A 13,670-nucleotide genomic window follows, 5' to 3' on the forward strand; every position below is an offset into this window, starting at 1 on the left:
TGACCTTCCTCTTTTCAGACTTGGCGCCAGTTTTCTTAGTTGGGCTGGCCTTCTTGCCACATTTCTTAGCATTCCTCTTCTTTCCAGATTTCTTGAACTTGCCCCCACGCACCATAAGCACATCTTGCTTATCACTTTTGAGCGTCTTTTCAGCGGTCTTCAGCATACCGTGAAGATCAGTGAGCGTTTTGTCCAGACTATTCAAACTGTAGTTCAGTTTGAACTGATCATACCCGTTATGAAGAGAATGGAGGATGGTGTCTACAGCCATTTCCTGAGAGAATTGCTGATCCAGCCGACTCATATTCTCAATGAGTCCAATCATTTTGAGAACATGTGGACTTACGGGCTCGCCTTTCTTAAGCTTGGTCTCAAGAATTTTCCTATGAGTCTCGAATCTTTCGACCCGAGCCAGATCTTGGAACATGTTCTTTAACTCACTGATGATCGTGAAAGCATCTGAGTTGATGAACGTTTTCTGTAGATCTACACTCATGGTTGCAAGCATTAGACATTTCACATCCTTGTTGGCATCAATCCAACGATTGAGGGCTGCCTGAGTGACCCCTTCGCCTGCGGCTTCGGGCATCGCCTCTTCCAGGACATACTCCTTTTCTTCCTGCATAATAACTATTTGCAAGTTCCTTTGCCAGTCAAGGAAGTTTTTCCCGCTCAACTTCTCCTTTTCGAGAATTGATCGAATGTTGAATGAATTGTTGTTTGCCATAATTAAAACTACAATTGAAAAAGAATAAACAAATAAATAACCATTCACAGTTTCTCTTAATAAACTTAAATTCTAGCATACATGCATAATTGACAGGCTAAATCGCACTCCTATCAAAGATAAACCTAACGTTCACCAACTAAAAATATAGTAAGGGAAGCAGGGATCGTATCCACAGGGAAACAATGTTCTTTCTACTATTAATTAACTAATCTAGACTACTGGTAACAAAGAGTTGGATTGGTCTGTATATTAAACTAAAGCAAATAATCAAATCGGAAAATAACAATATTAAAGGAATCTAGGGCAACGGTTCACCATAAATGCAGAGCAGGATTGGACAACGGACAATAACAATCAATGAACAATCATAATTAGGAAAACATGCATCTCTCGAATCTTATGAATTCCTTAGGATAGAACAACTAGCGGGCTCTCGCTACGTACTAGAAATAATTCCTATCTAATAGCCACAGACCAAAAAACATCATATTTATACCTCTCGGCGCATAATCTAAGGTTAATCAAACTCAAATCAAAATAGTCCGGCCGAATAGAATTGACGAGCAATAATAATAAGCTATAGAAATTATAATCAATCAATCAATTAATCAAGTCCACATATAATCCCAATCATGCATTCATGGATCCCCTAAACCCTAGAAATTAAACTACTCACTCATGATAATAAATAACAAAGCAATTAACATAATAGAAAACATGATCAAGCAATAAGATAAATTAAAGCAAGAAACAATACCGACTTGAAGAACAATGGAATAATAAAGCTTGAATCTTTGATTAAAATTAAAACTAAGTGTTTGGAGAAAATAGAGAGAACTAAAATAGACTAAGTAATTAGAAAACTAGAATAAAAGATGTCACTAAAAATATAAGGGGCTAGTATTTATAGTTTGCCCAAAATAGAGCCCAAAATCGGAAATAAAATCTCGCGAAATACGCTGGAGGTTGGCGTGGCCCGATCGGGCGACACTTCGCCCGATCGGGCGATGTGCTCGATAGTCGGCCCGATCAGGCAAAATTCCGCCCGATCGGGCGGTTGCAAAATGCCCAGAACAGCGCCCAGAATGACCGCCCGATCCGGATCGGGCGAAGCCCGCCCGATCGGGCGCGTGTTGAAACTGCACGATCCTCTATCTTAAAAACACCATATCTCCTTTGTTATAAGTCGGAATGAGGCAAGTGACCACTCGTTGGAAAGCTCTTGAAGTCTAGAATCCAAACCAATTTGAATCGCTGCATTTGGAGTTGTATAACTCGAGTTATGATCAAAAGAGTGGACGACATTCAGTTTTCTACTTCTTTCACTATTCGCTTTGCATGAAAATTCTTCCAACTCAATGTTTGCGCTCTCGAAAGTATATAATCTCTTGTATTGATTCAAACGAGTAGGAAATGCACAAAAATATGCTAATTCCTACAATGATGAACCTGAAACTACAAACACACTACAAGGAGCACATTAGTACTAAAATCGCTCCGAAGAGCTCATTTGAGATCAAAAAGTACTAAGGGACGGGGGTAAAAACTCTATATAAAACGCATATATCAAACTCCCCCAAGCTAGATCCTTGCTTGTCCCTAAGGAAGGAAATCATCGATGAATACAAGATCAACTTCACCCCTAACATATTTCAAAACGAAAGACATAATTCAAGGCAAAATCTAACGATCATGCATCAATGTCAACCAATCAAATCCACCAACCACAAATCCTCCCTAACAATCGTCACGCAAAGCGAACCACAAATGCACAATGGAATTCAAGACTAGTGCTCACACACTCGTCACTCATTTATGTGGCGGATAAAAGATGTACCCGTTCGCTCTCCTCCCAACATATAAGTGTACAATGCCCTCCCAAAACTCACAACACTCGTGTGTCTAGAAAAACATACACACTCAACCTAATAGTCGACTCGGAATATGTCATGTCATAACTTGCATTGATAAACAACTACTTTCACATTAATATGACTCTATGCACAAAGGTCGGAAGGTCTTCAAAGCTTGTAATGATAGGCTTAGGTAGGGGTGCGGTAAATTTGGGTAAAATGTGAGCTTAAAGCCTTGGCTTTGGGGAGCATAAATCCTAGCAAAACCATGATCAACCACAAATGATGACCACAACTCTCCCACTCAACACATGATGAAACAACAAACAAACCACACTATACTTTCTTGCCTTTCTTTCACAATTAAAATCAATCACTCATAAAGATAAGAAATTACAATACTTGAGTGTAACAATGCTTTGAATTTTTCTGTGAGTAATGAATTTTTTTCTTTTTATTTTTTTCAATTTCCTTTTTTTTCCCTTTGGAAACCTTCATATTTTCTATTCTTCTCATCTCTTTCACTCTTCATTATTTTTTTTTTCTCTTTTTCAAACAACAAACAAGATAAGAAGAACTCTCTTATTTCCTTTTCAACACTCACTTTGTGCTCAAAACTAAGCACACTACAACTCCCTCACCTCACTTACTATTAGCTCCCCCAAGCTAGGCTTGGGACTAGTAACCAATGGGGCTTTCATGGGCTTGTAATATGGCTAGTCACCGAATAAAGGGGCACAAGCAACAACATGGGTAGAAAAGGAGGGAACAAATGTATCTAGATTCATCTGAAGGCTACCTAAACAGAAAAATACCTTCGTCCTCCACAATGTGCATGTATATGAGTCATAAAACACTACTAACAGTTGCAAACCAATACTCAAAATCAATGACACACCAGGAAGCTATCACACATCCTAACCAAGTCAACTAGCCAAGCACCAAGTCCACAAATAGTTAGTCAGAGTTGACTCACGTTAAGGCATCAAAGCAATCGAATATCAAATCATGGCTAACACATCCACATTGCTCGTCATCAAATACCAAGAATCAAAACAATTTTCAATCAAAGGGGCACAGGGAAGCATGATATTGTATTCATCGGAACGTATTTTTGTATTTTTTTTTCAAAGCAATAAACTACTCTAGAAAACATTAAACACACCAAAATAAACACACAAAAATAAGTAAATGCAAAAATAAAAGGAAAAACATACCTAATATGTACAAGTGAGTGAAACACCCCCCCAAGCTAAATCAGACAATGTCCTCATTGGCTCAAGGGGTATCATGAGGAAAGTGAGCAAACCGTGGCTTATTTGTCGCTGATTCGCAAATCGCCCGATCGGGCAGCAGATCGCCCGATCTGGCAGCATATCGCCCGATCTGGCAGCAGATCGCCCGATCGGGTGAATTTCGAACCTTTTCGTTGAATTTGTGCGCGCCCGATCGGGCTCACCTCGCCCGATCCGGATCGGGCGAAATGCAATGCCTTGTTTTATTGACTTTTCTCAGCCCAGAATCCTTCCTTGACCTTTCTACGACGTCATCATCAACCGCCCGATCGGGCGGAATTTCGCCCGATCGGGCATTTCACTCGCCTTTTGTGTGGATCGGGCAACCGTCGCTCGTTCGGGCGATTTTCCAACATTTTCCTTGAATCGACACGCGCCCGATCGGGCGCTCCTCGCCCGATCCGGATCGGGCAAAACGCAGACTACTCCGTTTCAGCTTGAATTCAACTTTTTCGAACTTGGAGCCTTAGACCTGCACAGCATTAAACGTCCAAACCGTAAAATACCCTCTTCTCACCTCTCTAACACCAAAAACTACAATGAAACACACACTTGCTCAAAAATTATACTAAAACACACAAACAAAAGCGAAAAATACACTACGAAAAGCAATAAATGGATAGTGAAATACTCATCCCCTATTAGATTGATGCAATGTCCCCATTACACAATCTTAGTTTATGTACAGACAACGAAAGGAAGGGGATGAGAGCCACGACAACTCATCGAATGGGGGCACCAAAGATGGTGCCATCTGGTGTCGAATCAATTGCCTTGGATGAGCTATGTGGCGCGGGAAGTGACAGACCACGACCCCGATCATGAATACGGTGCCCACCGTTCACCGAGCTTTCGGCCTTTCGGGTCTCAGCATCATCAAATCGTGCCTCCCGCAAAGAGATTGGTTAGTAAATAACCAACGAACGAGCGCAGAAGCTTGTCATGCGCACTCGCACAACTTTCGTGCAACAAGACATGCACGATAATCAACAACAATATTTGCATAAAGTCCGAATGAACTCTATGCCAGTAAGGAGTAGGATGCCTAAAGGAAGAAGAACAAAAAGAAAAAACAACAATAAAAGAAGAATAAGAAAAGGAAGGAAAAGAGAAAGTAGGCATACTCTCCTTATGGAAGTTGTTTTTACGGACTATTGATTCTTCAACCTCAATGATCAATGAAATAGCTCTCTCTGTGTTTTGGAATTCATGGTGGATAGGCTCTTCACCATATAGAGCTCTCTGCAAAGCATCCACCTCTTCTTTGTAAGTATTGTAAGTACCTGCGAAAGATTCACAAAGAGGAACATACTCTATTGGGTCATTGGGCTTTTGATTTTCATGGGGAGGAGGAAGATCCTCAAGTAAAGGTTTTATGGGGAAAGAGAAGGGGAGTGAGACGGTGTAAACGGGGCTAAGAATAACCCTTCTTGGACTTGGAATATGAGGGGTAGGGGTTGACACAACAACAAGGGTTTTATCAACTTCAACTTCCTCATGGACTTGCTCTATGACATATGGCTTTTCAGTTTCAACAAATCCTTCATCCATTGATCCAACAGTCAAATCATCATCCTCCCACTCATCCTCAGTCTCTGTTATAAGCTCCTCCCACTCTTGGTTGCCTATGGGTTCACTCAGTTGATCCCCATCCCCAACACAACTCGAATCATTATTTTCAATAATTTCTTGAACTTTTCTAAATCTCTCAAGAGTAGCCTTACTAGCTTTAATAATCTCATTAGTAGCCTCTTGAGATCTAGTACACTGAATCTCAATCTCAGAGTTTAATCTTCTTATTTCCTCTAAGAAGCTATCTCTGCTTTCTGATTCGGGTTGAACAGGATTGAGCAAGGGTTCACAATAATACACGGGAGAAGCAACAGTGGAATCATGAGGCAAAACATTGATATCCATGCAAGGGTTAGATAAGTCGTTAGAATATACATGATTATCATAAACATTAGAATGCACCTCATTATAACAAGCATTCAAGGGAGAGGGGGTAGAAACATGTAGATTATGCTCATAATTTGGATTAGCACATGTAACATGAATCGCCATTTCACGCTCATACAAATCCCTTGCAAACCACATATAGTAATCCCACATATCATCCAAAGACAAGGCTCGAAAATCACCATTAAATCTACTTTCTATCACATTCCTTGTATACTCATTTAAACCACCATAAGCAAAACCACAAGAATCCCAAAGATTAAAATTGTGGTAACCAATAAAATCATTTAGCCTATCGAAATACACCCAAAAAGGCTCATTTAAGAATTGAGGGAAAGAATAATAATCCATTTTTTTCAGGGAAAAAAAATTTAAAAAATTAAAAATAAAAAATAATAAAATAAAGAAAATAAAGAAAATAAAATATATACATGGTCTCAAAGAACAGGAAGTTCTATGAGACTCAAGAAAATAATCTAGATCATAAAATTAGTAGCAGAAAATTAAACCGTTTCCCCGGCAACGGCGCCAAAATTTGACAGGCTAAATCGCACTCCTATCAAAGATAAACCTAACGTTCACCAACTAAAAATATAGTAAGGGAAGCAGGGATCGTATCCACAGGGAAACAATGTTCTTTCTACTATTAATTAACTAATCTAGACTACTGGTAACAAAGAGTTGGATTGGTCTGTATATTAAACTAAAGCAAATAATCAAATCGGAAAATAACAATATTAAAGGAATCTAGGGCAACGGTTCACCATAAATGCAGAGCAGGATTGGACAACGGACAATAACAATCAATGAACAATCATAATTAGGAAAACATGCATCTCTCGAATCTTATGAATTCCTTAGGATAGAACAACTAGCGGGCTCTCGCTACGTACTAGAAATAATTCCTATCTAATAGCCACAGACCAAAAAACATCATATTTATACCTCTCGGCGCATAATCTAAGGTTAATCAAACTCAAATCAAAATAGTCCGGCCGAATAGAATTGACGAGCAATAATAATAAGCTATAGAAATTATAATCAATCAATCAATTAATCAAGTCCACATATAATCCCAATCATGCATTCATGGATCCCCTAAACCCTAGAAATTAAACTACTCACTCATGATAATAAATAACAAAGCAATTAACATAATAGAAAACATGATCAAGCAATAAGATAAATTAAAGCAAGAAACAATACCGACTTGAAGAACAATGGAATAATAAAGCTTGAATCTTTGATTAAAATTAAAACTAAGTGTTTGGAGAAAATAGAGAGAACTAAAATAGACTAAGTAATTAGAAAACTAGAATAAAAGATGTCACTAAAAATATAAGGGGCTAGTATTTATAGTTTGCCCAAAATAGAGCCCAAAATCGGAAATAAAATCTCGCGAAATACGCTGGAGGTTGGCGTGGCCCGATCGGGCGAAGTCGCCCGATCGGGCGATGTGCTCGATAGTCGGCCCGATCAGGCAAAATTCCGCCCGATCGGGCGGTTGCAAAATGCCCAGAACAGCGCCCAGAATGACCGCCCGATCCGGATCGGGCGAAGCCCGCCCGATCGGGCGCGTGTTGAAACTGCACGATCCTCTATCTTAAAAACACCATATCTCCTTTGTTATAAGTCGGAATGAGGCAAGTGACCACTCGTTGGAAAGCTCTTGAAGTCTAGAATCCAAACCAATTTGAATCGCTGCATTTGGAGTTGTATAACTCGAGTTATGATCAAAAGAGTGGACGACATTCAGTTTTCTACTTCTTTCACTATTCGCTTTGCATGAAAATTCTTCCAACTCAATGTTTGCGCTCTCGAAAGTATATAATCTCTTGTATTGATTCAAACGAGTAGGAAATGCACAAAAATATGCTAATTCCTACAATGATGAACCTGAAACTACAAACACACTACAAGGAGCACATTAGTACTAAAATCGCTCCGAAGAGCTCATTTGAGATCAAAAAGTACTAAGGGACGGGGGTAAAAACTCTATATAAAACGCATATATCAATAATTCAATATTCATTAAGCATTTTATTCAAGTTATGTGTTCCAGCAGGTGTGAATAAAATGATTCCAAGACCCTAAAATCCATTGAAGAATTAAGCACATTATGTATTTAGACTCAATTCTAAAATCTTTTAGGTAAGCAAAAGCCTTTTGCTAATAGTCTAAAAACTACTCTTGGTTGATAGGTACGTCTAAGAACTTATTAGGTAAACCTATCGATTTTTCCACGACATAAAAGGACTCCTTACTTATATCGTTGAGTTTCACCAAAACTAACATGTACTCACAATTATTTGTGTACCTTACCCCTTTAGTATCGATAAGTAACACCTTGCTATGGCGGAAAACTATTACTAAGATCGATGAAGAAAGGATATCCAAGTAAGTGTTATTTTGGCATGGCACCTTTTAACTCAATTTTTAAGTTTGAAACTTAAGGCTCTTACTATGTTGGTTAGATTTTAAGTGAACTAAAATCCTTAATCATGCAACATAATCAAGCTTTGATCTCATGCATATTTAAGACATATTTAAAAGCAATAAATAACTTAAAACATGCATAAGATAAATGTGATCTAGTATGGCCCGACTTCATCTTGAAGCTTCAACTTCAAAGTCCGTCTTGAAAATCTCCGTGGGAGGCGCCATTTTCTTCAAATAGGATATGCTTTAATTAAACTAATTACAACTATTTGATGGTACGCAGACCATATTTGAATTGAAAAACAATTTTGGTACTTTAGACCAATTACATTCAAATTAATGGTACGCAGACCATATTTTCTATCCTATTTGGGTCATACTAGTCACTTCATAACCTGCAAAACAGTACATATACAATATATACCATTCACCCATTCATTATCATGAATGGCCCACATAGCTGGTTAGTAAAACACGTTATGCATCACATAAATATTTGCAGCAATTAATTAAGGGCACCAATAATCTACCAATTATTCAGTCCTTATTAATTCTAATCAAGTTGTTTAACCTTAAGGGATTTGTAGACCTAATCAAGAGTTTATGACTAAAATTGCTCCCACTTAAACCAATAACTTTATATGCTTTACTAATTTTAAACATAAAAATGTATTTCTAGTCTAACCGGAAACATACAAGTTTAATTAAAATTTAAAGCTCATATAAAATTCTAATTGTATCCATTTATTTAATTTATTTTCAGTTGAATTAAATGAATTAAAATTAATTCAAGGATTTAATTTTAGTAAAATAATTAGTATAAATTAACATTTATAATAATTATAATATTCAAAATTAAACTCCAAGAAAACAATTTAAATTATCAATTTTAAAGTTAATTAAAATTATTTCCGAACTGAAAATTCAAAATTAAAATCAAAACGTACCAATCGTCGCAAGACGAGGCACTTGGGCTTGCGCCCAAGCCCCATCAAGCCACGAGGCAGCGCGCCTCGCTCCATCGATCGTTGCACAAGGCACACACAGCCACACGCCACAGGCAGCCACACGCCACACGCACACGGAGCCATTGTTGGCCACGCTGCGCGCAGCCTTGTGCTGTGTCGCGTGTTGCTGCGCAGGCTAGCGCGCGCCGAGCGAGGGATCGCTCCCTGCTCGCGCGTTCTTCTTGCTTGCTGGGCGAGCCAGGCGCGCTGTGGCGCGGCAGCATCGCTGCCCACACGCGTCTTGCTCGTCGCTCGTGCCTTGCATCGTCGCCCTCGCCCATCGCATAGCACACACGACACACACGCACAGGCTCCCTTGCCTCGTGCGCGCGCCATGCGCTTTGTCGCTCGCTGCATTCGTACCGCACGGGCGACGAGCTCCCTTGCTCGTCGTCGCGTGCCCGCACTATACAACACCCCTTAAGGGTAACACGTAGCTTCCATTGCTTTGTGCGTGCAACATTAATGAGCGTTTTTATAAAAATTCAAAATTTTTAATTCAAAATTAATGACAAATTAATAACATATTAATTTCATAATTTTAGGGCGAAAAATCGAAAATTTATTAATCAATTAATTTCCGATTAACATGGATTCAAATCTAGGTCATAAAAATTAAAATCTTAACATAAATTAACAATTTTTGTGGTGGATTTTAATCATAGATACCTAATTAAACTATTAATTAATTATGAAAATCAAATTAATTCTATATTATTCGAATTTCAACAAATTAATCATAATTACAAATTAGATTGTATAATTAACAAGGCTAGGCATTCAAACTTGTTAAACATATACTGTAGGTCAATCAAAAATTTAGAATGCCTTTTACATGTGGAATTGACCCAAAAATCACTCGATTTGGATGAGTAACGAAGAAACTGCCGAAAAACTGCGTACATATAATTAAATAAACGCAATTTGCAATTAATTAACAATTACAAAAATTAATCACCCCTTTTAATTCCTTGCAAATTTGTGAAATTTAACCATGTTTATGCAATTTAGATTATGAAAATAATAAGAGGCTCGTGATACCACTGTTAGGTTATGATTCATATGACAAAACATAAATCATGCGGAAAAACCATAAAGCCAGGAAAGCATATTATTTACACATAATCATTTAGCATAGTTTAGATGCATACACTTTGTTGCGTGCCCTCCCTAGCTGCGCCCGAACCGAACAAGAACAAGTCTTTAGGACTCCAAGTGTCGTCCCTCCGTAGATAGTCCACAGCACGTCCGGATCCGCCTTAAGCTTGATCAACTAGAATCGCCCTTAAGGTACATGGAATTTTCGGCTATTTGTAGGCAATTATGTGACTGAATTTTGCACTCAAAATCACTTTGAATACTTGAATACACCATCTAAATTATGAGCCCTTAACTCATATTTATAGACGATGGAATAAGTAATCGAATCCTACTAGGATACGAATTAATTAAATTAGAATCCTAGTATAATTCTTATTTAATTAATTTATCTTTTAGGATTAGGAATTTAATCATTAAACAAATCCTATACTCTTTAGGTTTCGTATGTGAACACAAACTCTACACGAGCATGACCCGCAAGCGTGCAGGCCATGCCCGCGCACAGCCCACACGGCCGCTCGGCCCACGCGAGCTACAAGCCCACGCGAGCAGCAGCAATGCTCGCAGCCCACTGCTCGCAGCTGCGCGCGCTGCCACGGCCTGCTGGGCCTGGCCTTGCGCTGGGCCTGGCGTGGCCTTGGCTGTTCGTGTGGCGCGCTTGGCTTGCTGGGCGATGGCCCGGCTTCGTGTTGGGCCTTCGTCTGGCAGGCCTCGTCCGATGCTAATTCGTACGATACGCTTTCGATTAAATTCCCGATTCCGGAATTTATTTCCGATACGAACAATATTTAATATTTTCGATTCCGGAATTAATTTCCGTTTCGAACAAATATTTAATATTTCCGTTTCCGGAATTATTTTCCGATTCCGATAATATTTCCGATTCTGACAATATTTCCGTTTCCGGCAATATTTCCGATTCCGGCAATATTTCCATTTCCGATAATATTTTCCTATACGTACCATGTTTTCGTTTCCGGCAACTTCTACGACTTGGATAATATTTATATTTCCGATACGATCCATATTTCCGTTTCCGGCAATATCATCGTTTCCGGAGTATTCATTTCTTGCCTGTGACGATCTCAGCTACCACTGAAACCAAGATCCGTAGATTCCGAATATCCATAGATGGAGTATTTAATATCTTTAAATACTTGATCCGTTTACGTACTATTTGTGTGACCCTATGGGTTCAGTCAAGAGTAAGTTGTGGATTAATATAATTAATTCCACTTGAACTGAAGCGGCCTCTAGTCAGGCATTCAGCTCACTTGATCTCACTGAATTATTAACTTGTTAATTAATACTGAACCGCATTTATTAGACTTAATATTATATGCATACTTGGACCAAGGGCACTATTTCCTTCATGTGTGGGTGTGCCGCAAGGAGAGGAAAAGAGGAGAGAGAGAGATTTCTGAATTTTTTATTTTTGGGGTTTGATATGAGGTCTATTTATAGGTTTTCTCTCCCTTGTGGGCTAGGTTAGGGTAATTTTGAGTTGAGCTTGCTTTCGGGCTTAGTTCATTAATTTCCTTGCAAGCTTTGTTGGGTTTAATTAAAACAAAACGACCGGGCTTTAAGTTTATTAAATTCGTTTTTGAAATACGACCCAACAATTCCCGACTAAATAAATTCCTTGAATTTATTTAATAAAAATACGGTTTTTTAAATAATTAATATTTAAATTACTTAAAAATAAAAGCGCATTTAATTCTCATTAAATGAAATTAATTTGTAAAAATACAACGAAATGATTTATAAATATAATAAAATATATTTATAATAATAGAAAAATACGAGGTATTACATTTATTTTGCCTTTTGACGATTTCAGCTCCCACTGGAACCGAGATCCGTCGTTTCTGAATGTTCGTAAATGGAGTACTTAATGAATAATATATTCACTTAAATACTTGATCTGTTGACGTACTATTTGTGTGACCCTTCGGGTTCAGTCAAGAGTAAGTTGTGGATTAATATTATTAATTCCACTTGAACTAAAGCGGCCTCTAGCTAGGCATTCAGCTCACTTGATCTCACTGAATTTATTAACTTGTTTAATCAATACTGAACCGCATTGATTAGACTTAGCATTGAATGCATACTTGGACCAAGGGCATTATTTCCTTCATTAGCCTCGTTGGTTACTTGTCCCAAGTCTAGCTTGGGGGAGCTTGGGTGTTCGTAATGGTTTCGTTGAGTTCGGTTGATTGGCGTACTAAGCTAATAGTTCGTGGTTCGAGGCAATGTTTGGATTTGTGGCTCGAAAATAGTGTATATAACTGTTGGCAATAAAGCTTGTAACAGTTATCATTACTATTTATATCAAAAGAATCAAAAAAATCAAAATAAAAAAAAATCATAAAAAATCATAAAAAATATGTTATCCATTTTGTATATAGTTTGAAGGCAAGGAAAGGGGATTGAAGAAAGATCATTGGCATTATATTATTATGTTCTCCCCCTTTGTTATAACTTGGTCGATTGTTCGGGTTTCATGGTTCGATGGGGTTGGATTTTCGGCATTATCAAGCCGACGCATATAGTTCACCTTTGCTCCCCAAGTTGGACCTTATACTCTCACTTTTTCCCAATTATCCTACCCTTTATTTTTTTACCTAGCCCCATTACAAGCTTATTATAAAGACCCCTTGATTGTCATGTTTGTTTTGTAATTGAGTGAAAGTTATTTCTTGTTATTGTCATCTTACCCCCATGTTCTATTTGTATTCGAACTAGATTTCTGTCTCAATAACTCTGTTTGATTGTCTGCTCGAGAGTTGGGTTGGTCTTACCATGGTTTAATGAAAGTCATGTGCGTCACTTTTCTCTGTCTTTGGTTTAGTGTTGCTTGGGGACAAGTAACAGTCTAGCTTGGGGGAATTTGATGAATCATATTTGTATAGGGTATTTTAGGCACAGTTAGGTTGCATTTCTAGGCATTCGTCTCATTTTAGTTGCATTTAGGGTCACATTTGCATAACTTGTCATTATCGTACTCTATTACTCTTTGTTTGTGTTTTCTTTAATGTTTCAGGTGAAATTACGGCCATTTTGAGGCTCTCGGAGTGTCTAGAGGTGATGTGAATGATTATCGAATGATTCGTGTAGAAGACGACGTTTTTTATCGAAGAATGGATTTTGGGAATGATTTGCGACGACAAGCCATGGGAATGCAGCGGCAATATATGCCTTGAAATTGCGTGCGTGCTGGCCCAATAGCAAGCTCAAACATCCAACGAAGGATGGCTCGACAGCCAACTAGAGATCTCTCGCCATC

The sequence above is a fragment of the Spinacia oleracea genome, chromosome 1 (genome assembly GCF_020520425.1).
Source record: "Spinacia oleracea cultivar Varoflay chromosome 1, BTI_SOV_V1, whole genome shotgun sequence".
NCBI lineage: Eukaryota > Viridiplantae > Streptophyta > Magnoliopsida > Caryophyllales > Amaranthaceae > Spinacia > Spinacia oleracea.